Source organism: Lipotes vexillifer, unplaced genomic scaffold (assembly GCF_000442215.2).
Source record: "Lipotes vexillifer unplaced genomic scaffold, Lipotes_vexillifer_v1.1 scaffold63, whole genome shotgun sequence".
In the NCBI taxonomy this organism is placed as follows: Eukaryota; Metazoa; Chordata; class Mammalia; order Artiodactyla; family Lipotidae; genus Lipotes; species Lipotes vexillifer.
The window spans coordinates 1701459-1708637 of NW_006784492.1; the positions used below are offsets into that span (position 1 = coordinate 1701459).

The 7179-nt window shown below is 53.2% G+C and overlaps 1 protein-coding gene across 1 annotated transcript in view; it reads right to left on the reverse strand.

The window, feature by feature from the left end:
• SORCS2 (sortilin related VPS10 domain containing receptor 2) overlaps positions 1–7179 on the reverse strand; it is a gene marked incomplete at its 5' end in the record, with an annotated part of 504457 nt that overhangs the window by 79846 nt on the left and 417432 nt on the right. The gene's annotated exons all lie outside the window — the stretch shown is intronic.

A 7179-nucleotide genomic window follows, 5' to 3' on the forward strand; every position in this document is an offset into this window, starting at 1 on the left:
TCCCCCGCGGGGGGGGGGGGGGGGGGGGGCGCCTGGGCCTGGGGAGAGTCAAGGTTGGGTGGCCATGCGCTGAGTCCTGAGGCCCTGGGAGCCTGGGAGGTCTGCGTCCACCCTGCCTGTGTCCCTGTGCACAGGGAGTATGACATTAGTAGCTCATAAAGACACCGTGACAGCTGAAGAGAGACCATGGAAGAAAGGGTTTGTCCCAATTGTTAAACGCTTCTCATTTTGCACTGGACCCTGTAAAGTACACAGCCAGCCCTGCCTGAGACCACCAGGCCGCTGGACAAGATGAGGCTCTCAGGAGGGCTGAGGCCAGCTGCCGTGGGGCAGAGGCAGGGGGGCCCCAGGGAGGCCAGGCCTCGGTCCGGCCCTGGGCTGCAGGCTCATGGAGAGGAGGAAAGGGCTCCGCAAGGGGCCTGTTTAGAGAGCTGAACAGGTCCTGGGAGGAGAGACGGGGGTGGCAGCGTCTAGGGCTCTGACCTGGGGACCTCGGGTGGGGACAGAGCCTCGAGCAAGCAGAGTGGGCTTGGGAAACGCCTGCAGGGGCCACAGGGTAAGACCTGAAGGGGAGGGAGGGGACAGCTCTCTGGGGATCACAGGACAGGGTGGGGGGAGGAGCACCCACACTGGAGCACCTGCTCCATCCTGCACCAACCTCCACTGGGACTCAATAGCTCCATTTCTTTTCTTTTTTTAAAAAATAAATTTATTACTTTAATTAAATTAATTTATTTATTTTTGGCTGCGTTGGGTCTTCGTTGCTGCACGCAGGCTTTCTCTAGCTGCCGCGAGCAGGGGCTACTCTTCCTTGTGGTGCGCGGGCTTCTCACTGTGATGGCTTCTCTTGTTGCAGAGCACGGGCTCCAGGCACGCGTGCTCAGTAGTTGTGGCACGCGGGCTCAGTAGTTGTGGCGCACGGGCTTAGTTGCTCCGCGGCATGTGGGATCTTCCCGGACTAGGGCTCGATCCTGTGTCTCCTGCATTGGCAGGTGAATTCTTAACCACTGCGCCTCCAGGGAAGCCCCTCAATAGCTGCATTTCTCAAACCAAGGCCCTGGGAGCCAGTGTGATGTGCAAGAGGTGGCCGTGATGGGTGTGAGCTTCCCCATCACAGCCCTGCTGCTTCCCCAGATGCGTCTCCACGCCCTGGAGGCCAAGAGAAGCCAAGTACAGCACAGGCTCCCCGGCCCAGAGCTCCGGGGCTGAGCCACACCCGGCCCTGCGTCTGCAAAGCTCGTGGCCCAGGAGGAGAAACGACAGACCCGAAGGCAAAGGATTGTCCCTGAGCACGGACACTTGCCAGACGCTGGGGGAGCAGGAGGGAGGCTGGTGCCCAGGGCCCTGGGACAGCTCACACAGAAACACGTGTGCGAGCACCCCTACAATGCATACATGTACTCACAGACACGCACACAAGGAGACAGACACACAGAAGCCCACATGTGCACAGACACACGTACACACACAAGCTCACACACTCAAGCATATATACACAGGGAGACACACAAGCGCATGCGTCACCCGGCCCCCAGACACAGACGTGCACGTGCTCACACACATGCACACACGTGTGAACGCACACAAACACAGAGACACAACTACACGTGCACGCACCCATAGACACATATGCACACACACGAGCAAACACGTACTTTCATTTGCCCCCTGAACCCCCCAGTCCTCACTGGGGCCTGGTGGTAGGCGGGGAGCCGGCGCCTGTTGGGTCCTGGCCCCATGGGGGCTGGAGCATGCATGCACACACGTACACACACACGCGCACGCATGTGGGATCCTGGCCCCCACATACCCCTCCCCTCCGCTCCAGCCCGGGGGTGGCGGGGATGTCTGCAGCCTCTGTCTGGGGGTAAACCGCCAACCTGTTTTGCGCCTGTTGCCCTTCTGATGCCTTTGTGACCAACTCCCTGTGTTAGGGTCCCTCCGTGAGCCATCTGGAGGCTCCTTGTTCCTCCCTGGACACTGCCTGTTGCCTGGCATCAGTGCATCATCGGGGTCGTGGGGGTGTCTGCAGGCAGAGGAGGGCAGAGGCCCTTCCAGGGGGAGGGAGTGCCCGAGCACAGGCCTGGGAGCAGGAGGTAGGGGGCTGGGAGGTGCTCAGCAAACAGCAGGTGCTCAGCAAACAGCAGGTCAGCCTCCAGGTGCTGGGCCTCAGTCTGTGCAAAAGTGAGGCTCACAGCCAGGTGCTGAGGACAGGGCAGAGCTGTGACTTCACCTCTCAGGAGTGGGGAGTCAGGGAAGAGTTAAGCAGGTGGTGGCAGCTCTGCTCACGTGGTGGCCCTCTGTCTGCTCTATTTGGGAGGCTAATGGGATGGGGAGTGGTCCCTCTCCTGCTGGAGGAGGCCTGGCCTCCTCCTCCTCTCCAGAACGGCTGGGCAGAGTCCCCAACGGCAACACGGAAACCCAGGCCCCTGTCTACCCAGTTTGGGGCCGGCACACCTGGGCTCAGATCCCTGCCCTCCCTTCCTGGAGTCACCCAGGTGAACCTCGGCTTTCCTCAGTTGTAAAATGGGTGACATCCTCCTTCAGGAGGTCAGGAGGGTTCAAGTGGGTCCCGCGTGTCAGGACTTCACGCAGGCAAGGCGTGCGCTGAACTGGGGCTCTGAAGTGCCCCCGGACTGAGCGTCATGCCCACCGTCCTCCTAGATAGAGCTGCCCGGGATGAGACAGAGACTGCGGATATGAGTGTAACACTCCCTCTTGGCCCCGCAATCCTGTTCAGTCCCGCTCCTGCCCACACTGTCACTCTGGGGTGTCCGAATCGCCTTTCCCCCTTGCCAACAGCAGCTCTGAAAACTAGATCCCCCAACTGCCTAGGAGCGAAATTCCAGGAAAACGTTCTCTCCCTCTTCCACGCAGCCGCAGGATTGCAGACCTGCCCCTGCGTGAGAGATTCCTCCTTGAACACGTCATCTCCTAACCGCAGGGTCTTGTGAGAAGACGCCCCACTTCAGGATGGCTGTCCCTACCCATGAAAATCACTGAGAGCCTCTAGAAAGAAAGTCACTCTGAGTAGCTGTCTGACTGACACTTTGTGACCTGGTGGCAACTGCACGACAGTTGTGTCCCTTTTTCTTAAACTTGGCAGTTTTCTTTGTTAAATTCCTCTCCTCTGCTCTTATCTGCAAGGAGAAAACACTCGGGCTGCGAGATTTTCTTACTCAAAGAGGCTGAGAGCCTGCATCTTAGTCTGTCTTCCACCCGGTGCCAGCCGCTGCCCCCAGCTACCCCTCCAGGGCTCCCCAAACCCTGGCTACTTAGAGCCAGTGTCCCCTCCCCAAATTCCTCAGGCCCCAGGCTCCTGCTGGACTCAGCTCTTGCTGTTTTCTCACTTTTGCACAGACTGAGGCCCGGCACCTGGAGGCCGACTTGCTGTTTGCTGAGCACCTGCTGTTTGCTGAGCACCTGCTGTTTGCTGACCCACCTTTTTTCTCTCTCTTGCCTCTAGGCCTTCGTACACGCTGTTCCCTCTGCCTGGAACACCCCTCTTCCCCTCTACCACACCCCGGCCGACTCCTTCCTCTCAGGACAGTCTCACTTTACTCACCTGCAAATCGGGAGAGCACAGCTCATATCCTCAGGCAATAAGTGAATAAAAAGGAGTCTGAGGCCATCAGTCTCAGGATTATGTAACCTCCGGATTAACGGATGGCGTTATCGTTGCCATCACCACCGACGCACTTGCATTTATGACATCTGCCCCAGAACTTTATGAAGCCTTTCCAATTTGCTCTCATGGGAGGTGATTGCATAACACACAACCAACTGCTGCAGAAATAGAACATTTCTGCTGAATAAAGGACAAACACCGGCAGATAAACACATCAGGGACATCCTAGTTACTGCAGCTAAAACCCGCACAGCGATGTCCTGGGGAAGGGTCGACTTCCTCTAGACCACTCCTCTAAGAAAAATAAAATGATCAGAAGATATTCTGATCTGATGTAAAGGTAAAACGATCAGAAGTGAGAACAAGGGAGAAATAAAGGAAAAGGAGGAGGGTGAAGTCAGAGGGAAGGTGCATTCCATTCACAGACATGTGTGCCATTAAGCCTCACACAATCATTAGAAGCATTGCAATTCCACCCGGCTTTCAGTGGTAGGTTGGGTATGATGGAACTCAGCATCCTTCCTTCCCTTGCTGTAGGGCACCTGGGCATACTGCAAAGGCTGAAAAGCTGAGATCCAACATTGCTCAGACTCCCTTGCAGCTAGAATTCTGGGTCATTTAGATGCATGCATGCGAGGTTTGGAAGGGGACGGTGCCACGGAGGCAGTTTCCTGCTGCCTTGGGCCATTTATTTTATTTTATGATATTGAGGTACAGTTGATGTACAATGTGTTAGTTTCAGGTGTACAGCACAGTGATTCACTTTTATATACATATATATATTTTTTTTTCAGAATCTTTTCCCTTATAAGGGAATAGATTACAAAATATTATTACAAAATATTGAGTATAGTTCCCTGTGCCATACAGTAGGACCTTGTTGTTTATCTATTTTATGTATAGTAGTGTGTATATATATATATATATATATATTTTTTTTTTAACATCTTTATTGGGGTATAATTGCTTTACAATGGTGTGTTAGTTTCTGCTTTATAACACAGTGAATCAGTTATACATAGTAGTGTGTATATGTTAATCCCAGCCTCCTAACATATCCATAGGTTTGTTTTCTATGTCTGTGGCTCTGTTTCTGTTTTGTAAATAAGTTTATTTGTATCTATTTTCTTTTAGATTCCACACATAAGTGATGTCACATGGTATATGTCTTTCTCCGTCTGACTTACTTCACTCAGTATGATGATCTCCAGGTCCATGCATGTTGCTGCAAATGGCATTCTTTCATTCTTTTTTATGGCTGAGTAATATTCCATCATGTTGTATATATGTGCCACATCTTCTTTATCCATTCATCTGTCGATGGACATTTAAGTTGCTTCCGTGTCTTGGCTATTGTGAATAGTGCCGCTATGAACATAGAGGGTGTATGTATCTTCTCAAATAACAGTTTTCTCTGGATACACGCCCAGGAGTGGGATTGCTGGGTCATACAGTAACTCTGTTTTCCTGGCCAGCAAGTTCATGGGCTTGTGGTCGGCATCCGTCTTCCAGCTCTGTGGGGTGGAGGGGCAGATGTGGTGGAGGCAGCAGCTGGACAAATCTCTGTCTTTGTGGATGTTCCCAGGCAGTGTGGGCTGTAGCAGTGGTGATTTCAGATGCCTGGACTCCGGCCTCAGCTGCATGCTCTTGACCTTGGTGACCCCAGTGGAGCTCCCAATCCCCCACCTTCCCCTGCTGGTCCAGCTTCACACGCTTCTGGGAGGATCCTTGGGAGTCTGGCCTGCAGCCGCACCTCTAGCCCTCCCAACAGTTTAGAGAGCACCCAACGCCCTACGCTAAATCCTTTTTCTGCTTAAAATATCCAGAGTGAGTTCTCTTTCCTGCCCTGAGCCTTGTCGGACACAACAGTCAGAGCAAAAAGGAACACACTCTGAGCTGTGAGGTTCTCACTGCTCACAATGCTGTTCTCATGATGACGGCACCCTCTACTCATCCCTTTTTTCAAAAAGTTATTTTTAAATTAATTTATCTATTTTTAAACATTTATTTTACTTTTGGCTGCCTTGGGTCTTTGTTGCTGCGCACAGGTTTTCTCTAGTTGTGGCGAGTGGGGGCTACTCTTGGTTGTGCTGTGCGGGCTTCCCATCGCGGTGGCTTCTCTTGCTGCCGAGCACGGGCTCTAGGGGTGCAGGCTTCAGTAGTTGTGGCACGTGGGCTCAGTAGTTGTGGCTCGCGGGCTCTAGAGCGCAGGCTCAGTAGTTGTGGCACATGGGCTTAGTTGCTCCATGGCATGTGGGATCTTCCTGGATCAGGGCTGGAACCCGTGTCCCCTGCATGCGCAGGCGGATTCTTAACCACTGCGCCACCAGGGAAGCCCAAGACTCATCCCTTCTCAAGAGAGCTCTTGCCCATCCCACCCCACCCCCTTGATAGCACTTCTCCTTTTCAGCCTATATAAACGCAAACACAGCTTCATTTGGGCTGGAGGATCGCAGGGGTTCATTTTTCTTTCTTTTCTTGTGCGATCATCTTTGTGGTTCTGAAGTTGTGTTAAAAAGTAAACTTACATCCTGACTCAATCTCTAAGCCCCTGTTCAAGCCCCCTCCTCCAGGAAGGCTTCCCTGATTGGCCATCCGAGGTGTCTTGTCTCTTCTACTAAGTTTCTGTCTCAGGCTCAGGCCAATTTCTCACAGTGCTGGGAAGCAGAGGAAGTTCTCGATGGGAAGCAGAATAAAACATGAGTGGGTCTATTGATGTTTTAGAGGTAAGTGCCCCGGGCTTTGCCTGTGAGCAGGTCTGAGGTCTGAGCAGAGGGGAACAGGCTGGTCAGTTTCGTGCCAGGGGTCCCCAGCGAGCTGGCGTGGGGAGGGACTGCCCAGCTCTCACATCCTTTTGATCCCAGGAACCTGATGCAATTTGCTGAGCCTTGAAAGAAAAAACCCCACTGCATTCAGCTCTCACCCAAGGAAGCTGTCCAGGCTCCAAATAAGGTAGCCTCAGAGCACCCCAAATTCTAATGACACAGTAAAGGAGGGAACTAGAAGTAGGGTGACAGGGCAGTCTGAGGGGTGGAAGGACAGTCTTTGCTAGAGGAAGGGGTAGGCATCTGGGAGGAAAAGGAAGGGGAGGGAATAGAAGAGAGCATTTGCTTTTGTAAAAATCTGCAAGTCCTTGTGAGCGAGATATTTATGTCCAGCCTGTGGACTCTGGGTTTGGCATATGACTTGCTTTGCCCAGCAGGAAAGGATGTGATGTTTTCCAGGTCAAAGCAGACACGCAGAGGTTCTCATGCAGTTTCCTCTGCCCCTCGGAGCCTCTGCCCTCCATCATGAGAACGGCATGTCTGCAAGTAACCGCTGGTTCCAGAACAAGAGACCTGAACCCTGCCAGGAGGCACGCCTGTTAGTCAGTCCCAAGCAAGCCTGGCAGGACCCCCGCTGACTCGCAGATGCAAGAATAAGAAAGAATGCTTGTTGTCGTGAGCCACTGAGGTTTGGGGCTGTGTGTTACTCAGCACTATAGCAGCAGATGCCTACCTAACACACCAGGTCTGTTGGCATCAGTCAGTGTTGTCCGACCAGCCATCCTG